At 42.5% G+C, this 25103-nt stretch overlaps 1 protein-coding gene and 1 pseudogene across 2 annotated transcripts in view; one reads left to right on the forward strand and one right to left on the reverse strand.

Annotated features, from left to right (window-relative positions):
• LOC126470849 (chitinase-like protein Idgf4) overlaps positions 1-25103 on the forward strand; it is an 88937-nt gene that overhangs the window by 15020 nt on the left and 48814 nt on the right. The window lies entirely within an intron of this gene.
• On the reverse strand, positions 8697-8813 carry LOC126424928 (5S ribosomal RNA; annotated as a pseudogene).

A 25103-nucleotide genomic window follows, 5' to 3' on the forward strand; every position in this document is an offset into this window, starting at 1 on the left:
CGAAATTTTGAGACAAATAAATGTAAGCTACAGTGAAAAACGGGTAATAATCAATACGTACAAGAATTAAGAAAGAAAAATAAGAACGGAAGATCAAGAATGAAGAGTTGGGACTCGAAAGGGTGGTCTCTCACCCCTACAGTTGAATCTGTACATCGAAGAAGCAATCACGGAAATATGAGAAAGGTTATTAGTCATAATTCATAATGAAAGGATACCAGTGATAAGATGCGCTAATGACATTTCTATCCTCAGCCAAAGAGGAGAATAATTGTAGCATCTGTTGAATTGAATGAACAGTATAATGAGTGCACACTATGCATTGAGTAGAGTGGTGTTGTAAAAGGATGTGGAAAATTAGGTGGACTGTTAACGTAAGGAATGAAGAGGCCATTCGCAGAACCTGCGAAGAAATCAACATATGGAAAACACTGACAAGAAGAAGGGAGAGGACAATAGTACGCGTGTTTCGACATCAGTAAATAAATTCCGTGATACTAGAGGGAACTGTAGAGGGTAAAAAACTGTAGGGGGACACAGACTAGAAAACGTCCAACAAGTAATGAAGGACGTAGGGTGCAAGTGTTACTCTGAGATAAAGAGATTGATTCAAGAGGGGAACAGATGGCGGGGCACATCGAACTAATCAGAAGGTTAATGACTCCAAAAAATATCAATTATATATGCCTGAATCAAATGTGGACCGTATAGCTCGTTTCATCTAGTATGTGTCTTATTTTAATGAGAACAAGTTAGGATACATATTCAATTTCCTTTTAGTTTTATTATGTTCATAGTTTGAACGTTGGGATCCTGTTTTGTATGGAAGCCGGGGTGTCAAGCGCAAAGCTAGTTAAAAACAAATATTTGATCATACAAGACGAGCGGGGGCGAATGCTCGCTCTTTTCTCTGAATTCTTGATCTAACTGATCGTTGAGTTTGGCCACCGTACTCATCGATAATGCCGTCACAGCGCGAACAACGTACTTAGGTATGCACCAGCTTATCTCTATTATTAGAGGGTCACTTAACCATGGAAAAGTTGCAGTACAGTGTAAAGGATGTTATTAACTAAGTCAAGACTGAGATTAACAAATATTTATTTGCTCCAATGACTGACAGAAATCGCAATAAAAATTTAGAGAGAATGAAATTCTCTAAAACTGAGATCAATTACAAAATGACACTAACACCATGAGAAGGTACCAAAAAGTGTGGAAAAGTGTATGGAGAGCAAGTAACAGGATATGCTAATCTGAGCAGCTCGCGAAATCAATGTTAACGATAGAACAATATGCCACAAATTATAATCAAACTAAGCAACGCAAGCTGCATGTAATGTAAGCAAGTTGCGAGCTGCTCAGAATATGGATCGAACTACCAGAACTGCAACACTTACATTTCCTCGAACTCAGCAAACCTTGTGCGCATCAGCGCCAAAGGTCGGCTGCGAGATGAGGACCATAACAAAACAAACCTTGTGTGGGCAGGACGACCCAGTACCATTGTCAGTTTCATGAAAAAGCGGAAGGCGCTGCTGAAACATCCCGCTTTTGGCATACAAAACACATGCTAACAAGTAAGGGGTTTGTAGTGGGATGAAGCAGGATCAAATCGATCGGTCGGCTTCTTCTCACCAAGCACATTGGCAGGGCGAATCAATTTGACTGGGTGCATCAAATTTTGGAGTGAAAACAATGGCCCTTCCCACACTTGTAGGGTGGCGTCTCGGCTTCTCGTCCTCTCATGTCCGAAAAGAACAGGCAAAAATGCCATGCTCAATCATTCTCAGGGGATGGCAGTGACGGCACGGTGCCCTTCGCTCAAGGCTAGAAGAGCCACTGGCTCGGCGGACAAAGGCGCAAAGTAGGCCGCATGATTACTTCCGCAAAAACAGCCCAACACCCAAGGGACTTTCCGTCTTCCTAACGATATTCACTGATCGCCTCCTGCCGACAAAGAGCGTCCCAGAGACCACACAAGGAAAATGCCTCTCTAATGAGAAAATACGAAGTTTTTCTCATAACACAAGTACCAAGTGCGCCCTAAATAAAGTTAATTATGAAATGATAGCAAAAATGAATAGTATTGTGTAGAAAAATGTGACGAGTTGTAAAACCTTAATGAATTGTCAGTTCATTTTTTAATGTACACTCATGTGTTTTCTTTATAACTGCTTACGTTAAAAGTATGCTATTCAGAATAACAGACATAATGAAGCACACCTTATATTTTACCTGTATATGATTGTATAAATATGATAAAACTATGCATTTGCAGCACTTTCAGAATAATGACATGTACATGCAGAGCACATTTACAAGAAGATACATTTTGTACTTTGCAGTAGCAAAAAATGGTATGTTTGCACGTCATACCTATGTTACTTGTAATATTAATGTGAACTGTGGGTCATTATCTTTGGTGTAATTCAGTTGTTACCTGTGGTTTTTCTTATATATTTACTTTAGCAGACTGAAGATGGCTAGCCCCAAAACCGGTAGTCATGACAAAGTGTATATGCCACGAATGAATGGAAATAATTCTAGTAAAAGTTCATGCTTAGGCTTTATAGTTTCCAGCAAAGGGCTCAAAAATATAGTGCGAATCACATCACAAAAAACTATTAATTATCCTCTTAACCCTTACGTGGTTCATAGGTACTTATGTCCCTCTAAAGTAATATGCAGTTTTGGATGTCTGGTGCTACCATGTAGCGAGATGCTTTCCTAGCATGGATAAAAATCCTACGGATCATGAAGTGGATACACAGGGTCTACCAGAACCCCTTCCAACGAAATTTCGGAGGTTGTTCAGAGATGTTTTTCTGAGTATTTTGATTCAAGGGACTGATATTCAATAGGTCGTTACGGAGTAATCATTTAATTAAGATTTAGTCGGCTTTCTTACCACAATTATTTTAGTTTCAGTGAAATCTTTTCAGAACGGTGGAAATACAGTCACCAAAACCTAGGGACAAGAAAGAAAGGATCCAGTTATTCGCGGGCGCCTATGAACGAATGCAAAATTATTGAGATGTAGTTGCTGTTACTGCGGGTACTACTGACCATAGCGTCGCCATGCCGTTTCTCCATTGTGTGCAGTGGAACTATACACGGGGTGCATAATGATCAACTCTTCATTAGTTATTCGTATTCCCCTATCAGAAATTATGTAGTGTTCCTTTTGTTCTTACTTTGATGATTTGTGATTATTGTGTTCCACGTTATCCCACGGAGAACATCTGGAATTTCATTGCTGTTCTATCGTGTTGGTTTTCTTCAATAATAATCAATAATGACTCCCATTTATCTTCAAGAGTTTCTCATCCAGAAACCATTTATAATTTGTCATGCTTTCCTAGTCAGCTTCCACGTGCTCATTTAATTTTTGTCTATAGTCAGTAAATGACGTGAACACGCTTAACTGAATACGTTCTGACTTCAGTGAAATCGTTATTTAGAAAAGCTGTTACCAACGCATTATGTAATTATTTTTTCGCATGCAAGTCACAGCGAGTATAAGGTATGTCTGAGCTAAGAACGAGCCACGTGCTAATCCTTAGTACCTTGAGAGCAACTGTTGTGAGTAATGGCGTTTTACAAGTAGGCGTGACGTTATACAAGCGGCCTCCTTGTAACGGTGGATGCAGTATATTTCAAGTTGTGTTACCAGCTTTGAGTGTGTTGGTGCTAGTGTTCAGCATCCCCTATCTTTATCGTTGCCGTATCAAAGTCTTTCGTATCTCCCAATATCTCATAAAAAGAAGCCAGATCGCTGAAATATTCATTCATGGGTGAAAATCATGTACACAAGGGGAATGTTTTCAGGGAACTGATACTGCAGTCATACCAGTTTGTATTCAGAATAAGTTTAAAAAGGAGTAGGACGCTTTCAGTATTGTACTAGTCACAGGACGTCTTCAGAGACAGACAGTGGCTCGTTGTACTACACAAATTCTCATGTAAGGACGCAGAAATAACCTCGGAAGTATCAGTTGCATGTGTGATGCGGTCACTGCTATATTATTTTTTACTAATTGGATAGAGTATATTAGCAAATAGTATTAGTTGCAATAGCAGAATACATAGTTATCTGTGAGGAAGTTTCAAGAAAAGGGAAGTTTATTAATAATCTTTCTGTGCAGGTACAGTCGAGTTAGGACGGAGACGGGATATGGGCGTCCGGACTTGGTAGGAAAGTTCTCAGGAAAAATCCGTGACCATAAGACTTTGCGAAGTACTGGTTGAAGTTATTATTTTATTAACTGTCCTTTGACTCATGTGTGTGCATGTGAAATGCCGCATTACTCCACTCAAGTTCAATGTTTAATAAACCCGCCCAAGATTCTGAAAAACCGCATCTAAAGGAATGAATTTAGCCCTGTGATATTTAGTTCAAGGTCTGACATTTAGCACAAATTACTGCTGATTCTAACTGTTTGTAATAAACATCTGACTTACATGAATTTAAATTTAGTGCTTGTTTCAATCTGTATGCATAGCATACAAAATTTTTTAAGATGACTAGTGCTACTACTTGAAGCAAAGATGAATAGCATTTATTTTCACCATATAAAAATCGACATTGAACATGATTTCAACAGCTACTGATCACCTTAAACATGACCCATAAGGTCAATTAGAAAAACAAGAATGAGTTTAACTGAATTAGGTGACGTGTCTTAGGATACGGGATAAAGGTAAATAGAAACCAACGGACTTCCTACTTCTCCTTCACAAGACAAATTGTCCTTCCCGAATGAATGTGCATGACAGATGTTACCAAAAATTGTGCATGCATTAAACAGAAAAGAAAAATAACTGTCGAACAGAAAGAAATTATGCTGAATCTTGCCACATGACTTCTGTACCATGCTAGAGCAGATCAGTACTTTATCATAGTTGAATGATTGTGGCATCATGGCTGTGATGACTGGTGGTGGTCGGATGTCCTCTGCATACCGGGCCTGTGTTTACAGATTCGTCTGGCAGTGGTTGAAGCACGTCTAAACCTACCCTATGCTGAATTAATTTTTCGAAAGATCCTTACAAAATTTACGCCAAAGAGGATAACAGAATGCGTCCAAAGCAAGAGCCAAAACCTATCTCTAAATTTGTGCGGAATTTAGAACAAAGTGCTTTCCAGTTTCCATGTTCATAACCAGAAGCCTATCACATCTTGTAGTTATGAATAGATTTTAATCTGTCACAACTGAGGATTAAACAAAAAACTGTATACTTGGCTGTGTGCTAAGGCAGGTAGCTGGTCAGCACTTGCTGACTGCCAAAGAGAAATATCTCCTGTCCATTGCTAGGACAGCCAGACATAGAGACGACTTTTAATCTTGTAAATCAGTGAGCTTGAACGCAGAAAATTGGGATACAGAATGACGCCAGATTCTCACACTGGAATTGCAAAACTTCACACACCCCTCCTACTATCATTTCTTGCATGCCTTTGCCTATCAAAGGACAGAGCAGAGCATCTCTATTTCAAACGAGAAAATTTTTTGTCTGTTGTGTCATGTTGCTACATTTTTTTGTTTGTCAGGAAAGCGCCTCCCAACGCCCCTCTGACGTCATGCTTAATCCAGTCAACATTTCTCTCTCTACACATTGCTAAAGTTACAGTTTTCTCACGCACAGTTTACAGTTTCTCTAAAAACAGCAGTGGTTGTGGAACGTATTCCGCTGTCCTTTGGCTGAAATTCTAAGACTGTCTAAGTTCCAAGAGAGCCGTCTGTCGATTGTGGGTTGTGGAACACTCTTTCCACCCTGTAGTGCATTAAAATTGCAACTAGAAAGCTTTTTCTGAGTTTTTTCAGGGCCTGAGGCCTATTGTATACTTCGGAGGCAAAATTGACTTTCTACATGCAGCTGCACATATGCTATGGCCCCTTGCGAAACAATAGTGTGTGTCCCAGCGGGCGGAGTCGCCTCTGCATTGTAAAGATATTTATCTGACGGCCGAGAGCATGCCACTGGTGACTGCCCCCTGCGAGATCTGCCTTGTCGCTCAGCCTCGACTAAGCCATAACAAATCTGCGTAACCTGTCGATTCAATACTCTGTAAGGCACTTAAAAGCATAGTTTTAAATTAATAAAAATATGAAAAACAGCACATAAATTTGCAACGTTTTTCATCTTGCTGTTACTACTTTAGTTTATTGGCTCCAAATCGTACTGATAGTAGATACAGAGGAGATGCGACCTGCAGCGACAAGAGGTTGCCCTGGTAGACAGAGGACATCTTATCCAAGGAGAGGAACCAGGAAAGGTGTCTCGTAGGGAGGGGAACTGGAAGGCTAGAGAGCGACCCTACGGCACAGGCTTGTAAGCCTACTCTTCATTCCCCACATGACCATTGCCAACCCACCAACTGGCTGGCAGAGGGGACCTCAGTGCGTCCCTCTGTCACCAATACTTCTTCAACAGCGTCCCGTGCTCAGCAGTACTCCATGTGGCAATGCCGCCCTCGTGAACTGAGCCTGGGTAGATGAGTATCTATCAACATTCAGTGCCATACCATCCCAGTTGCAGTCCCTGTTCCATCATAGACCCAAGAATAAAATCAACTGAAAAAAATTAGAAAAATCCCTCAATCTTCTTGATAATCCACTCTGCATGACTGCTCATCGCACACAACCGTCCCTCTTCCACAGGAGTTATGTGTGGGTTTGAAAATGAGGTAACAGTCGCAATAGATAGCAAGAATTTATGGATTCCTACGATATCTTGTGCCGACATTTAGTAGGGGACTTATTCTATTGGTGGGTGGTTCCCAAATTGGAAAAAAGTTTTAAAGTGGCAAAAGAGCAATGGTTACAGTGTCAATAGTTTCGAAGCAATAACTATTACTTAGTTTTTGTACAGTAAGTCATTTTAGCTGTGCGAGAATGAAAAAAATATGGAGGAAATGGTTCTTTTGGTTTAGATCGCTGATGTGATGTGGTCAGCCTGGAGACGAACTGCGGGTGATGATGGTGGATGGAGCTGATGAGGGCGGCGGCGTGGAAGTGTCAGCTGGGCAGCAGCTGAGCTGGCACACTGACAATGTCTGAGCTAAGCGATGAAGGATTGTGCTCAAAACCGACAGTGTTGACACTGTCAAAGGAAGGTCAGCAGTCACAGTGATCAGGCCTTGCGGCTTACATGAGACTGCAACACACACTTACGGGGACACAGTAATGGAGGCTCATATTTAGGTGTCAATATGAGGGGTAGGGGATGTTACGGGTTAAAGTGGTACAAACTGTTCACAGCAGTAGTATGTTTACACATAACAAGTAAGACAATCAATGACAAACATTTATAAGCGTAAAAACCTGTATTATTTCCTATATATTTCAATGGTATATATCTTCAAGAAGTTATCTTCAGAATCCCACATCCAATTTTGGGGGCTGATCAAATGGACAACAGTAATCCCATGTTACTGCATTCCTACTGCATTTAGTTAAATTATTTATATAGTATGAGATACATCAAAATGTAAACGCTTCGCTTAAGGAAAACAACTAATTGTCGTGAACACACAATTCCTAAGTCTTAATCTAGGATGGAGGGTCATGCTTGAGTGTAAAATGTTCCACAGTGCTTCAAATGGTTCAAATGGCACTGAGCACTATGGGACTTAACTGCTGAGGTCATCAGTCCCCTAGAACTTAGAACTACTTAAACCGAACTAACCTAAGGACATCACACACATCCATGCCCGAGGCAGGATTCGAACCTGCGACCGTAGCAGTCCCTCGGTTCCGGACTGCAGCGCCTAGAACCGCACGACCACCGCGGCCGGCTCCACAGTGCTTCAATCACGATATTTGCCTGGTGGCTGCCAATCAGGTAGTGCTGGCAGTTGTGATCTACAATGTCTACAGTGACCTTGCGTATATAGAATCCATGTAACAAAACAGATAATGATCACAGTTAGAGTAAGCGATGTAGCATTAGGAATATCACAGAGTTAGATAATCCTTAGTGTTCCAGACAACAATGTGAGCAGTCGCACGATCAAGAGTAATCTGCCCTTGTTTCCAAGGTAACAAATCGACGTACTTCAAGAGACGAACCTTGGTGTTATTTGGCAATACAGGCAGGTTGTCAGGCTAATGCAACACCACGGAGCTTCAGGCAGTTAGCGTAGATTTGATACAATCACTGTGTGCGTGTGTTAGACGGGCAGACAGTTTGACAGTGGGTGTCACTACATCAGAGAGAAACTGTTAAAAAGAACTCCATTGTCATCCAAAGCTATCCAATAGGTCTGAGAGACAAATGCATGATTGTAGCAAAGCTGAACCACCATAAAGGGTTGTGGTACAGAGTATGGTATACTGTTTCTGAAAAGGACGAACCAGGATTCATGTGTCGCAACAACAGAACGAAGGGAAGAAGGCGTTTTAGTTTTCTCTAGAAATAGTGCGAAGTCACAGTCACTCGCCCAAATCCTAAATGGTAAGGGTGTGGATGCAGGATTGAAAGCCATCAAATGGCATACCTGAATGCATTTGATGGTCTTTACTTCGTCTTCAGGCCACGAGTGGCCTACCGGGACCATCCGACCGCCGTGTCGTTCTCTGAGGAGGATGCGGATAGGAGGGGCGCGGGGTCAGCACACCACTCTCCCGGTAGTTATGATGGTATTCTTGACTAATCAATTGGCATCACGAGGCTGAGTGCACCCTGAAAAATGGCAACGGCGCATGGCGGCTGGATGGTCACCCATCCAAGTGCCACCCACGCCCAACAGCGCTTAACTTCGGTGATCTCATGGCAACCGGTGTATCCACTGCGGCAAGGCCGTTGCCCCTTGATGGTCCTTACTAACCATTAAAATATACTTGATTTGCCAAATGATGTGTTTCTGGGCTGCCGCACAACCTACTGGATGGACTGAAGATGGTAACATTCGAATTCACAACTTGCACAAGTTACGGGTAACGATAATTGCACGTTAAATGTGGCTACATACCATAATAATTGTGCCCTGGCAGCTGTTTAGTAATATGGCACGATTGAATCCCATATGGGGTAAATCATCTCCATATGTGAAATGCCAAATACAAAATGGTTATCTGAATCACAAGAACAGAAAACAACCTCATCATACTTGAGTTCCGTTCTGACGAAATGTCAACATCGGGAACTGTTGTTGTAAATGTAACGGAATGTTTGCTTTGTTTACCTTTGTCGTTGCCCTGCTTGACCGTTTCCAGCCCTTCGTCTGGCTGGCAGAGGGGCAACTCAACGCATCCCTTTGTCAGTAATGCTTTTTAAATAGCGTCCACTGCTCAGCAGATGTCGGAACGCTGCACAAGTGAACTGAGACTGGGTAGGTGCGTATCTAGAAACATCTGGTGCCTCGCCAGCCCAGGCGCTACAGCTTTTCCATCCTTACACGCAGTATAAGGGTCACAAAAATAAAATATACTGAAATAAAAATTTTGAAAAATCCCTCAATCTTCTCGATAGTAGGCTCACTCTGACTGCCCACAATTCACAATTCATATCTCGACAGTATATTAATCTTTTGCAAATACAGTTACCTCTAACGAGGGAACCTCCCCATCGCACCCCCCTCAGATTTAGTTATAAGTTGGCACAGTGGATAGGCCTTGAAAAACTGAACACAGATCAATCGAGAAAACAGGAAGAAATTGTGTGGAACTATGAAAAAAATAAGCAAAATATACAAACTGAGTAGTCCATGTCCAAGGTAGGGAACATCAAGGACAATGAGAGTTAAGGAGCACCGTGGTCCCGTGGTTAGCGTGAGCAGCTGTGGAACGAGAGGTCCTGGGTTCAAGTCTTCCCTTCAGTGAAGAGTTTAATTTTTTATTTTCAGACAATTATTATCTGTCACCAGTGTCGTATAGAACATATCAGACGTGTTTTCCTGTGGAGGAATCGGTTGACCCATGACCTTGCGATCAAATGTTTTCGGTTCCCATTGGAGAGGCACGTCCTTTCGTCTACTAATCGCACCGTTTTGCGGTGCGGTCGCAAAACACAGACACTAAACGTATTACAGTGAACAGAGACGTCAATGAACGAATGGACATATCATAACTTTGCGAAAATAAAGAAAATAAATTTTTCACTCAAGGGAAGATCTGAACCAAGGACCTCTCATTTCGCAGCTGCTCACGCTGACCGCGGGACCACGGAGCTGCTGAGCTCACGTTTTCCTTGATGTTGCATATGTCGCACATGGACTACTCACTTTGTATATTTTGCTAATTTTTTCATAGTTCCGCACAACTTCTTCCTGTTTTGTCGATGTATCTGTGTTCAGTTTTTCAATGCCTATCCACTGTGCCAACTTATAAATAAATCTGAGGGGGGTGAGATGGGGAGGTTCCCTTGTAAGTGCCAAGAAAACTGTAGTTCAGTGTTTCAAGGAACTACAATGTTAATGAGTCAGATTTAGAATCTCTCATGCCATACAAATGGGGAAAACGTATTGGAGAAGAAAAATAAATAGTTAAAAAATGTAGCAATAGATGGCGCTGTAAGCATCATAATGTAATGGTGGTCGACTACAAATGACAAATGAATCATACAACAATGCTTAGTTGTATGTCAGTCATTAAAGAAAATGTACTACTCAGTGTGCATGGGTATACAGGTGTGATACTGTTAGTTACGTAAGCCCATCCACCATGGCAACATCATATTACATCGGACGGGAAAAATCTGTTTTTAATCGACCTGAGGCCAAAAACCGCGTAAAAAGCATAACTCACACCGATTTTTAACTGTCCTGAGACCAACACCGCAAAAAAAGCATCAATCACATCGATTTTTAACTGTCCTGAGGGCAAAAACCTCATAAAAAGCATCAGTCATATAGCTTTTTAATTGCCCTGACGCCAAAAATAGCATAAAAGGCATCAATGGAAATCAAATCGCGTTATTAATTTCCGTGCGTCTGGCGCAAAACATGTTCAATATGTTGTCCACCGTTTTCTGCAACAAGTTGAAATCGAAAAACAGCGTGTTCCACACCTGATCGAAGTGTTTCTGGGGTCACGTTCAGAATGTGTTGCACAATGCGTGCCTTCAATGCAGCTAAGTTTGCAATCGGAACACTGAACACAACGTCTTTCAGACAGTCCCAAAGCCAGAAGTCACACAGATTAAGATCAGGTGATAGGGACGGCCAGGCTGTAGAGAAATGGCGCCTGATAATTCTAGCATTTCCGAAATGGCGCTTCAGCAGCTGCTTAACTGGATTTGAAATGTGCGGAGGTGCGCCATCTTGCATAAAAATGATCCCATCCGTACATCCGCGCTGTTGGAGAGCTGGAATGATGTGGTTGTACAAAAGACAGTCATAGCGTTTACCAGTGACGTTACAGGTATCAGGACGGGAAGCGCTTGTCTCTTCGAAAAAATATGGCCCTATGACAAATGATGTCGTAAAGCCGCAACCACACAGTGGCCTTTTCAGGATGAAGTCGTACTGGTTGATTTGCGTGTGGATTTTCCATTGCCCATATTCGACAATTCTATATGATGGAAATGGGCTTCGTCTATCCACAAAATCTCTACGGCCAATCATTGTCCACTTCCAAGCGAGCAAGAAATTCTAAAACAAAGGTCTCTCTTGCTGGCAGGTCAACAGGAAGCAACTCCTGCACATGGGTAATTTTGAATGGATAGCAAAGAAGCATGTTTCGTAGGATTTTACGCACCGTGCTCACGGGTATGTTCAATGTTCGGGCAATTCTCCGTGCACTACACGGTTGCACACCACCACTCGTCTCCTCCTGCATTGCTGTGGCCACTGCTTCCACTGACGTCAAAGCAATTCGTTTCCTCCCTCTACCAGGTTGCACACCAAAAGAACTCGTCTTTTCGAATTTCCGAATCAGTTTCTCCAGACCCACAGCAGTCATCGCACCAATGTCTTTTTTCAAACCGTTCAGTGTCCGGAACTTCTGCAGAGCGACGTGTGCACGGTCATCATTCTTGTAATACAGCTTTTCAAGCAGAGCGCGACCTTGCATTGAGACAGCCACGGCGAACGTCGCAGACTCGAAAGGAGGAAAAACCGTGTACCCGGCGCGTTTATACCAACTTCAGTGGGTCGTGTATTTTTATTTACGTGTTCTGACACGTACAGTGCCATCTATTGATCAATTTTCACACTATTTTTTCTTCTACCTTATGATTTCCCCCTTCTTCGATAATATTCCGTTGCAATTTGACGTCATTCTGACCAGTGGTGTTATTTATACACCGTTTTGAAAGTTTAATTATAAACACCCTGTATAAGAGGCAGTCAAATGGAAACGAGACAGCTGGGAAAGACGTATGTTAATTATTTCAAAATTAATTACCAGATTTGTTAATACGTTTATCCCACTGTGAGACAAGATGGTCGATGACTTCGTCGAAGAAAGGGTGAGCCCACATGTTCCCAAAGTTGTTTCGAATACGCTGCAGACGTTTCGCTGCGAAGCCTTTACGCGTCACCCATACAGTCCCGATCTCTCCCGATGCAACATTTATTGAACGTGAAGGAAGACGTTCGTGGTCGTAGATATGCTTCAAACGAAGAAGCTCAAGCCTTGGTACAATCATAATTCCGAAGACTACTGCAAACAATTTTCCATAAACATTTGTTGGTTGGTTGTTTGGGGGAAGAGACCAAACAGTGAGGTTATCGGTCTCATAGGATTAGGGAAGGATGAGGAAGGAAGTCGGCCGTGCCCTTTCAAAGGGACAATCCTGACATTTGCCTGGAGCGATTTAGGGAAATCACGGAAAACCTAAATCAGGATGGCAGGACGCGGGATTGAACCGTCGTCCTTCCGAATGCGAGCCGGCCGAAGTGGCCGTGCGGTTAAAGGCGCTGCAGTCTGGAACCGCAAGACCGCTACGGTCGCAGGTTCGAATCCTGCCTCGGGCATGGATGTCTGTGATGTCCTTAGGTTAGTTAGGTTTAACTAGTTCTAAGTTCTAGGGGACTAATGACCTCAGCAGTTGAGTCCCATAGTGCTCAGAGCCATTTGAACCATTTGAACCGAATGCGAGTCCAGTGTGCTAACCACTGCGCCACCTCGCTCGGTTTTCCATAAAGACACTGACCGTCTTGTATTACAGTTGGATAAATGTGTTAACAATTATGCCGATTACTTTTGAAATAATAAACAGTTTATTTACTTTTCTTCAATGTGCCTCATTTTCATTTGCCTGTCCTTTGTACATTCAACGGTAGGCAAGGGAAATGACAGGACTCGATCGCTGCTAGGATCCTGGTAAACTGCATTTGTTTTCTATAGAGATGGCCTATATCGGACGACTGCTCAAGTTCATACGAATCGTGCACTTTGGCAAACCAACAGGGTGAATTGTAGGGTGCAACTTAAATTCCCACAAAGCTTCATAATTTTAAATGGCAATATGGCACAATATTCGTACCATTTAATAGAGCACTGAAAACTAAATATCTTTTGTCTAAAAAGTCTTTCTGTATTTTGGGCCAATTCGATAGCATTTTGACAGCGACCTGTGGCATAACTTCTCAGCGCAGCTTAAGTGACTGCGTACTGTTGACAGTAGGTAGCGTAACCTGTTCTTCGCTTCTCTGTTGTGACTTTTATTGTGCTTACGTTATTTGTTGGGTAAGGACGCATTCTGAAGGAGAGGGATTTGACATGTTTATGGTATTCGGAAATGTTCCCAGAATTAACGACAAGGTGAACACGTTATGCAGAGAAATATCAAGACCGTTCACGCCGGTAAAGATACGAGTATGTTTCTCGCCTATTGGAGACTCGGAATCACAGTCATGGCCATGAACAGTAGAAATGACTCACGGTCATAACAAAAACGGCAGATGTGTTCCGACGGCAGAAGTTCAAAGATTCTCGTTACAATAAATTGTGACCCATTTCTTTCCACACGAAGACTAGCACAGATTTCCCGAGTGGAAACAAATACCGTCTGGAGAATTCTGTATGATGATGTTTCACAGTCTTGTTCATCAGACTTTAGACAAGATGATTTCCATGCCAGAATCACCTTTAACACCCGCTTCCTAATTTAAAGTCTAGATTTACCGACTTTTGTCTGTGGGCTGATGAGGCCACATTCAAATCAAACGACTAAGTAAACACCCACAATGCTTTAGAGCAGAAGAGTAAAGTCACTAGAAGATAAACTAGCGTAGATCCATCGACGATCAACTTGCAGATCTTATTATTTTATGAATGCCGCAAGCTAAATGTCAGGAAACACTCCTAATTTTCCATCAAGCATTGAATGAATTGCTAGATGATGTTTCATTATAATTATGGTTATTATTTACACTGCAACATTAAAAACTGCACCTTTTTCTTGGATTAACCGTTCTTACAGTAAGATATCTACATTTATACTCCGCAAGCCACCCAACAGAGTGTGGCGGAGGGCACTTTACGTGCCACTGTCGTTACCTCCCTTTCCTGTTCCAGTCGCGTATGGTTCGCGGGAAGAACGACTGTCTAAAAGCCTCCGTGCGCGCTCGAATCTCTCTAATTTTACATTCGTGATCTCCTCGGGAGGTATAAGTAGAGGGAAGTAATACATTCGATGCCTCATCCAGAAACGCACCCTCTCGAAACCTGGCGAGCAAGCTACACCACGATGCAGAGCGCCTAGAGCGCCTCTCTTGCAGAGTCTGCCACTTGAGTTTGCTAAACATCTCCGTAACGCTATCACGCTTACCAAATAACCCTGTGAAGAAACGCGCCGCTTTTCTTTGGATCTTCTCTATCTCCTCCGTCAACCCGATCTGGTACGGATCCCACACTGATGAGCAATACTCAAGTATAGGCCGAACGAGTGTTTTGTAAGCCACCTCCTTTGTTGATCGACTACATTTTCTAAGGACTCTCCCAATGAATCTCCACCTGGCACCCGCCTTACCAACAATTAATTTTATATGATCATTCCACTTCAAATCGTTCCGTACGTATACTCCCAGATATTTTACAAAAGTAACTGCTACCAGTGTTTGTTCCGCTATCATATAATCATACAATAAAGGATCCTTCTTTCTATGTATTCGCAATACATTACATTTGTCAGTTGCCACTCCCTGCACCAAGTGCTTATCCGCTGCAGATCTTCCTGCATTTCGCTGCAATTTTCTAATGCTGCAACTTCTCTGTATACTACAGTATCATCCGCGAAAAGCCGCATGGAACTTCCGACACTATCTACTAGGTCATTTATATATATTGTGAAAAGCAACGGTCCCATAACACTCCCCTGTGGCACGCCAGAGGTTACTTTAACGTCTGTAGACGTCTCTCCATTGATAACAACATGGTGTGTTCTGTTTGCTAAAAACTCTTCATCCCAGCCACACAGCTGGTCTGATATTCCGTAGGCTCTTACTTTGTTTATCAAGCGACAGTGCGGAACTGTATCGAACGCCTTCCGGAAGTCAAGGAAAATGGCATCTACCTGGGAGCTTGTATCTAATATTTTATGGATCTCATGAACAAATAAAGCGAGTTGGGTCTCTCACGATCGCTGTTTCCGGAATCCATGTTGATTCATACAGAGTACATTCTGGGTTTCCAGAAACGACATGATACGCGAGCAAAAAACATGTTCTAAAATTCTACAACAGATCGACGCAGAGATATAGGTCTATAGTTTTGCGCATCTGCTCCACGACCCTTCTTGAAGACTGGGACTACCTGTGCTCTTTTCCAATCACTTGGAACCTTCCGTTCCTCTAGAGACTTGCGGTACACGGCTGTTGGAAGGGGGCCAGTTCTTTCGCGTACTCTGTGTAGAATCGAATTGGTATCCCGTCAGGTCCAGTGGACTTTCCTGTTGAGTGATTTCAGTTGCATTTATATTCCTTGGACTCTTGCTGAAATTACTTTTTAAAAGTAAAAATAGAAGATGATAGAACTATAAGGAACACTTCGCAGTTAATATGACTTATAAAAATTATAAAAGTCCTAGTCACAACTACCCTCCTCTCTCTTACACAGAAAATACGTTTTCATGCATACGAGTAATAAAAAATGCACGTCACAGAATAAAACCTGAAAGATAACAACCAAATTCCTTATGAATATACCAAAGAAATAAACAAGTCTCTGTAACTGATAATGGAACAAAACTACTTTCAGTTTAATAATGAATACTATTTACAAGAAGCTAAGCTACCAGTAGGATCACCAGTGTCAGGTTCCCTAGCAAACATTTTCATAAACAACGAAGAAAATCTTTATCACAAAGAGGTACAACATACTACACTGAGTCAGATAGACAGATGATCCCTTGTTTAATTAATGAACCAGAAACAAATGGGTAATTTACATGCAGATATAAACACAATACACAAATATAAGATACACTGTGGAAAGGAAGTATGACAACAAAATGAACTTCTTAGATATAACAATTAAAAAACAAAACAAACACCACGGCTTTGAAATTTAGTGTAATCCTAAAACATCTGGCACACTCATACATCAAACTTCAAATTACCCACACTCACAGAATCAAGCAATTCTTATATACATAGTTTGCTGGGTCAACACAGTACCACTCAGCAGAGAAAATTTCCAGAAACAAAATCGTCAAATAAATAGCAAAAAACAAAGGTTACAAATGCAGTCTAGTCACAACAAATGCACGTAAACGCAATACACTCACAGAGCCACAAACAACAACATAACAAAGCCCACACAAACAAGCACACACAGTGACAGAACAACAACACAAAGACTACAAGAAAACACGACAGAAGATTCTAGGTCATTCACAATTGCATACAATCGGAAACTCACACATACAATAACAAACATTAAAAAAACAAGCCATAACTACAGCATTCAGACAAACAGCAAACATCTAACGTAGCAAATGACAAAGACATCTGCCAGAAGGCAGCAATATACCAACTACTATGCAACAAATATCATTCAAGGTAAGTAAGAAATACCAGCAGAGCACTCGACATCCCATACAAAGAACATCAGAGAATGGAAATATGAGAACATCTACTTAATTGTTGCATAACGTTCAAGGAAATGAGTCACAAGCACACTACAAGAGATAAAGGTATGAAAATAGAATAAATAATGGAACACACCTGCTAACGTTACAAGAAAATGATCATATATACAAAATAAAGGCAGAAAGAAGCTACTACTAAATGACCAAGTGAATATGACATTCATTGTTTACACTAACTGATCATATAACAGACAAACATTCCAATAGATGATCACAAATGACATTCCTGTCCAAAGAACATAATTGAAAACAACTGTATAGACACAAACACACACACACACACACACACACACACACACACACACACACTCAGAGAGAGAGAGAGAGAGAGAGAGAGAGAGAGAGAGATGCTAAGACACAAAACTTACATTGCCACATATACAGTCAAACGAAAACAGCTGGAAGTAAAGACCACGAAAGTTGGCAACACTTACGAAAACGAATGAGACTCTACACAGAGAAAAAAGAAAGTTAAAGTGTTATCTTACGAAAACACAATGGGTACTAGAAAAAGTGGAAGCTTTCAACGAGTTTTCATTTGAGGAATGCTGCTTGATTTATAACTAAACAATTAAACACTGACCTGTAAGTACTTCTCCATTTCATTATACAAAATATTTCCATGATCTGTTTTAACACTATAACTTATGTGTGACAACGGGAAAATCATGTAATATTCCAAGACACCCACTGAAAATGCTTTTTTTTAGGCGAAATGACTGTGGGTGCATAAGTAAAACAAAAAATTAATGTGCAGCATGAAAATAACATTTTTATGCAAAATACTACAAAACATAAATATTTTGAGATTTGCTGATGATACTGTAACTCAGTCAGATATGGCAAAGGACTCAGATGAGCAGCTGAACGGAATGGGTTGTGTCTTGAAAAGAGATTATGTGATGAACATCAACAAAAGTAAAACAATAATAATAAAATGTAGTGGAATAAAATCGGGCGATGCTGATGGAATTGAATTAGGAGAAGAGACAGTAAAAGTAGTAGACAAGTTTTGCTATTACGGTAGCAAAATAACTGATGATGGCCGAAGCAGCGAGGATATTAAAATGGAGACTGGTGGTAACAAGAACAGCATACGCAAAAATAGGAATTTGTTGACATCTAATCTGAATTTTAATGTTAGGACGTCATTTCAGAAGATATTTGCCTGTGTCGTAGCCTTGTATGGAAGTGAAATGTGGACAGTAAACACTAACGGCAAAAAGCGAATTGAAACTGTCGAAATGTGATGCTAAGGGTGAATGCTGAAGATTAGGTGGGCTAATTGAATAACTAATGGAAAGGTACTGAAGCGCATTGTGGAAGAAAGAAATTTATTGCACAACTTGACTACAGAAGAGATCGAAAGCTAGGACATATGGCGAATGGATCATGAGTTCCAAAATGGAAGGAAATGTGGTGACCAAAAATTGTAGATTCAAAAGGATGTAGGTTGCAGTAGCTTTGCAGAGATGAAGAGACCGGACAGGACAGACTAGCTTGGAGAGCTGCATCAAACCAATCTACAGACTAAATAGCACAACTGCAAACACTCAACTAACGCTTCCATTCCAATTTCTAAGCGTTGTCGACATCTTCAGCCTTCCGCTGTGTGTTGTTCTTGCCTGTAACTGGGTTTGATCTTGCTGCGTTCACTGGACAATTCTGGAATCGGCAAGGGCCTTCCAGCACAGTAAAACACTGTCACGTCACCTCACATTTCCCAGAGAAAGTTGTTTTGTTCGTGTAGCTGCGCTGAATTGGAACGAGCTACCTCTCTTGCGCAGTACAAGGTTGCTACGCTTGGGTACCTGGCAGAGAACTCAGTGTAAGGCCTTGAACAACAGTCTTGAGGTCAGGGCAGTGACGTGGCGGGGATCCACTGGCCCACTTGCGGCAGTCCAGTCCCACGGCTGCTCTGTCTCGTAGCGATCCTCAGCAGCGGAAGCGTTGCGCCACTTGGGTTCCCACAGGGTGGCTGCTGAAGGAGCCCCTAAGTAATGAATCATGTTTAATTCACAGGTCGTCGGCTTTCTTAAATCCGTATGTAAGACATTTACAGCCCTAGTAAAAACAATGGTCAAAATAACAATGTGTGCCAGTTTAACGTAAGAACTCACATCTAAGTAATTTCGTTTAAACATATCTCACAAAAACAACTGATATCAAAACGTTTCTGGATCCAATTACCACGAGAAGTATCTGTGTTTTCGCTCGAGGCGATTACCTCAAAATGGTTGATTTAGTAATTATTATTCATGATTTATGATTGCAGGAGAGCATGCTGTGAATTTATGCCTCTGACTTTTTATCTCAAAACTCTTAAAGCTGTCTAATTGAAGGCCGCGCGGAATTAGCAGAGCGGTCTAACGCGCTGCGGTCATGGACTGTGCGGCTGGTCCCGGCGGAGGTTCGAGTCCTCCCTCGGCCATGGTGGTTCAAATGGCTCTAAGCACTATGGGACTCAACTACTGAGGTCATTAGTCCCCTAGAACTTAGAACTAGTTAAACCTAACTAACCTAAGGACATCACGCACATCCATGCCCGAGGCAGGATTCGAACCTGCGACCGTAGCGGTCTTGCGGTTCCAGACTGCAGCGCCTACAACCGCACGGCCACTTCGGCCGGCCCTCGGGCATGGGTGTGTGTGTTTGTCTTTAGGATAATTTAGGTTAAGTAGTGCGTAAGCTTAGGGACTGATGACCTTAGCAGTTAAGTCCCATAAGATTCCACACACATTTGAACATTTTTTTTCTAATTGAAACGAACTTAATTAACGCTCTGCATCTTTATTTTTCGTGTCTATATATTTATTTCTCAACACAGTCACCCTGGCGATGAACACATTTCTCCCAACGAGAGACCAGTTTGTTGATACCGTCTCTGTAGAATGGTTCAAAATGGCTCTGAGCACTATGGGACTTAACATCTGAGGTCACCAGTCCCCTAGAACTTATAACTACTTAAACCTAACCAACCTAAGGACATCACACACATCCATGCCCGAGGCAGGATTAGAACCTGCGACCGTAGCAGTCGTGCGGTTCCGGACAGAAGCGCCTAGAACCGCTCGTCCACAGTGGCCGGCTCTGTAGAATGTTTGACTTGGTTGACGCAGCCACAACCTCACCTCTGCTTGCACCGCTTCATCATTATCAAAGTGAAGTCCTCGAAGGTTTTATTTATGTTTTGGAAACAGATGAAAAAAATGGCTCTGAGCACTATGGGACTCAACTGCTGAGGTCATTAGTCCCCTAGAACTTAGAACTAGTTAAACCTAACTAACCTAAGGACATCACAAACATCCATGCCCGAGGCAGGATTCGAACCTGCGACCGTAGCGGTCTTGCGGTTCCAGACTGCAGCGCCTTTAACCGCACGGCCACTTCGGCCGGCGGAAACAGATGAATATCGGATGGGGTGAAGTAGGGGCTGTACGGAGAATGACCGAGACTGTGAACCCGCACTGTTGCAGATGTCACTGCGCTCTTGAATAGTCTTGGATAGTCATGCTGAACGAGAGCGTGCTCCTTGGGGTTAGAAACTCGATTACAGCAGGCCGTTTCTCACGTACCGACATAGTTATGTTGCACACTTCTATGTTACGCGCTACAATTCCGTGCCATTCTGATAGCAGAGGGCTCTAACTTGCGTCAGCGAAGCGGGAAAGTCGCTCGAGTAACGTGTATGACATGTAATACCTCAGCCGATACTGAGAACAGAACAAAAAATTCGGAGGCATTAATTGACAGTACTCCCTCGTAGTTGGCTCCATTTCTAGTCTCTGAATCTCCAACGGAATCCATCCTTATACAAATGAAATTACGCATTTTCAGTGACTTTACTGGTCTCATACAGGTATGATTTTACGTATTTAGACTGAAGCGGCCAGTGAAAATTTGTATCAAGGCCATGCATCGAGTAATGGGGAATTTAAAGTAAGAACATTGAGAATGTGGATCGAGGAGGGAGACATACCAGCATAATCAGTGCAGTTGCGTGAACTGCTGTGCCGACATGGCTTAGTGATTAACGCACCCTCCTAGTAAGCGGGAAACATAGGAGACTACGTAGAATGATGCTTAGAATTCATCCTGGACATACATTGTTGCGACAAAAGTCATGGGATACCTCCTAATATCGTATCGGAGCTAATTTCGCCCGGTGTTGTGGAGCAACTCGACGTGTCACGGACTCAACAGATCCTTCTGAGTCCCCTGCAGAAATATTGATCCATGATGCCTCTATACCCATCCATAACTGCGAAAGTGTTGCCGGTGCAGGAGATTGTGCAGTAAATGATCTCTCCATCATGTCCCACAAACATTCAATGGAATTCACGTCACGTGATCTGGGAGGCCAAATCATTCTTTCGAAATATTCAGAATGTTCTTCTCACTAGTCGAGAGGAATTACAGTCCGGTAACATTACTTATTGCCATTCCTAAAAATTCCATCGTTATTTGGTAACACGAAGTCCATGAAGGGCTGCAAATGGTCAATGATCAGTTCAGTTGGACTAGAGGACCCCCGGTCCAGTTCCAAGTAAATACATCACCCACCACTGCGGAGCTAACACCACTTTGCACAGTGTCTTGTTGACAACTTGTGTCCACACTCGAACCCTACAATCAGCTCTTACCAACTGCTATCGGGACCCATCGGTTTTCCAGTCATCTAGGGTCCAACGATATGGTCACGAGCACAGGATAGGCGCTGCAGGTGATCTCATGCTGTTAGCAAAGGAACTCGCGTCGATCGTCTGCTGCCGTAGCCCATTAACACCTAATATCACCGCACTGTTCCAACGGTTACGTTCATCATAGTCTGTGGTTATTTCAAGTTGAGTTGCTTGTCTGTTAGCACTGACAACCCTACGCAAACGCCGCTACTCTAGGTCGTTAAACGAAGGCCGTCGGCCACTGCCGTGTCCGTGATGATACAAGGCTTGTCCAGAAAGTAAGTTCCGAACAGCCGTAAAATGGAAACTACATTGAAAATCAGAAATGTTTTATTTGCGACAGCTGGCTCCACCTTCCAGCTACTTCGCTACGTAGTCGCCGCTTCAACTAGGACATCTGTCGCACCGTTATACCAACTTCCCAATACCCTCGTCATAGAAGGCAGCCGCCTATGCTTCCCGCCAATTCTCTACGCTCAACTATAGCTCGTTGTCTGTGCGGAAATGTCTTCATAGTCAGTAGTTAATGCGAGCAGAGATGAAACACAGCGTGAACCAATTACCGGCTGCAGTGCGGGTGGTCAAAAACTTCCCATCGAAAATGCTGCAGGAGCATTTTCATTGCCTCTGCAGATTGTGACCGATAATTGTCACGAACTAGGAACCGTATAACAGTTCTGGGCTGCATAAGATCAGGCGAAATGTCTCACCAGGACCTCATACTTTGCGGGAGACACTATTTTCTACGCAACTGTATGTGCTCACCATGCTCTCAGAACTGAAAAGAGCGAAGTGATGCAACCGACAGGGATACTAGAGATACTGTTGAACACGTATGTGCATAGCTTTATTAGATTTTCACAGTGGTTTCCATTTCTTGACCGATCGGAACTTGCTTTCCGAATAGTTAAGGCCTGAAGTATAGTATTCTGGGCACACTGTTCTCACTGTGGATCTCGGAATATAGAATTTCCTTACGATTTCTGAAATGGAACGTCCCATGCGTCTAGCTCCATCTAACATTCCGCGTTCAGAGTCTGTTAATTCTCGTCGTGCGGCCAGAATTGTGTGGGAGACCTTTTCACGTGAACCATCTGAGCATAAATGACAGCTCCACCAATTCACTGCCCTTTTATGCCTGGTGTATGTGGTACTGTCGCCATAGTTACGCACTGAAGCGCCAAAGAAACTAGTAGAGGTATGCTAATTCAAATACAGAGACATGAAAACAGGCAGAATACGGCGCAACAGTTGGCTCGGCCACGCCTCTAGAAGACCACAAGTGTCTGGAGCAGTTGTTTCATCGATTACTATTGCTACAATGGCAGATTATCAAGATTTAAGTGAGTTTGAACGTGGTGTTATAGTCGGCGCACGAGCGATGGGACACAACATCTGCGAGGTAGCGATTAAGTGCACCGTGAACATCAGGAATCCGGTAACACATCAGATCTCCGACATCGCTGACCCCGGAAAAGGATCATGCAAGAACGGGACCAACGACGACTGAAGAGAATCGTTCAACGTGACAGAAATGCAACCCTTCCGCAAATTTTTGCAGGTTTCGATGCTGGGCCATCAACAAGTGTCAGTGTGCGAACAATTCAACGAAACATCATGGATATGTGCTTTCGGTGCCGAAGGCCCGCTCATGTACCCTTCATGACTGCACGATACAAAGTTTTACGCCTCGCCTGGGCCCGTCATCACCGGCATTGGACTGTTGATGACTGGAAACATGTTGCCTGGTCGGACGAGTCTCGTTTCAATTGTATCGAGCGGATGGACGTGTATGGATATGGAGACAATCTCATGAATCCATGGACCCTGCCTGTCAGCAGGGGACTGCTCCATCTGGTGGAGGCTCTATAATGGTGTGGGGTGCGTGCAGCTGGAGTGATACGGAACCCTTATACGTCTAGATACGACTCTCGGCAGGTGACACGTAGGTAAGCATCCTGTCGATCACCTGCATCCATTCATGTCCATTGTGCGTTCCGACGGACTTGGGCTATTTCAGCAGGACAATGCGACACCCCGCACGTCCAGAATAGCTACAGAGTGACCCCAGGCCCCAGAAGCACTCTTCTGAGTTTGAACACTTTCGCTGGCCACCAGTGTCCCCACACAAGAACATTATTGAGCATATCTGGTATGTCTTGCAACGTGCTATTAAGAATAAATTTCCAACCCCTCGTACTATTACGGATTTATGGACAGTCCTGCAGGATTCATGGCGTCAGTTTCCTCCAGCACTACTTCAGACATTGTATTAGGCACTACTGCGTGCTCGCCGGGTCCCAACGCACGATATTATGCAGGTGTACCAGCTTCTTTGGCTCTTCAGTGTATGTGCACACGGCTATCCCATGACTGACAGACAGACAGAGAAATACACACACACACACACACACACACACACACACACACACACACACACACACACGCTATGGTCGGTTTAGCAAGCATCATATCATGTCTTATAAGTTTATTAATTTACTGTTTCTGTTTTATTCACTGTAATTACAAAACATTATTATGAAACTTCCCCTTTGAACAATTATACAAGACTGTCCTTAAACTGACACACAGTATTTTGTTAGCGCAACGCAATCTGACTTTCAAAATTCCCTACAAAAGAATGGCCCTGACTAACATTAAACTATACCTTTCACAAATCACTTACCTCACAAAAATCTTCGCTGCTCAAGCTACTGCAATACGAGCGCCACTACTGCCAGCTAAATAAAAGATTCAAACTATGGAAGGCACTAACTACTGATAGGGATAGTTAGCAAATCAAAGATATTAATAGAGAACGAACAATGTATTTACCTTGATATCATCATATATAAATATAGCAGTTCATGACAAATTTCAAAACTCCGCCATCTCTCTCCCCACATCCACCACTGCTGGCAGCTCACCTCCAACTGCGCAACGCTACGCGCTGCTCACATCCAGCTGCCGCTGCCCAACACTACAATGGCAGACAACAATGCAAACTAGCCACAGACTGCACACAGCACAGCCAGTGATTTTCATATTGAGCGCTACGTAACGTTGCCAATAAGAAAACATAAACAGCCTACTTACATAGAGAAAACATAAACAGCCTACTTACAATTAGTCACTGAACTTCAAGAGTACTTCGTCTGTCGTTTAAAATGTTCATATTCGTCGACTGATAATCTAATCAGTTGCGATATATATATATATACTGGCCAGCCCCTCTATCTCTTTGTTAGTATTTGTTTCATATCTTATATGAGATTTTCCATTAATCATTTATATATATATATATATATATATATATATATATATATATATATATATATATACAGGGTGTTTCAAAAATGACCGGTATATTTGAAACGACAA

The sequence above is a fragment of the Schistocerca serialis genome, chromosome 1 (assembly GCF_023864345.2).
Source record: "Schistocerca serialis cubense isolate TAMUIC-IGC-003099 chromosome 1, iqSchSeri2.2, whole genome shotgun sequence".
Lineage (NCBI taxonomy): Eukaryota > Metazoa > Arthropoda > Insecta > Orthoptera > Acrididae > Schistocerca > Schistocerca serialis.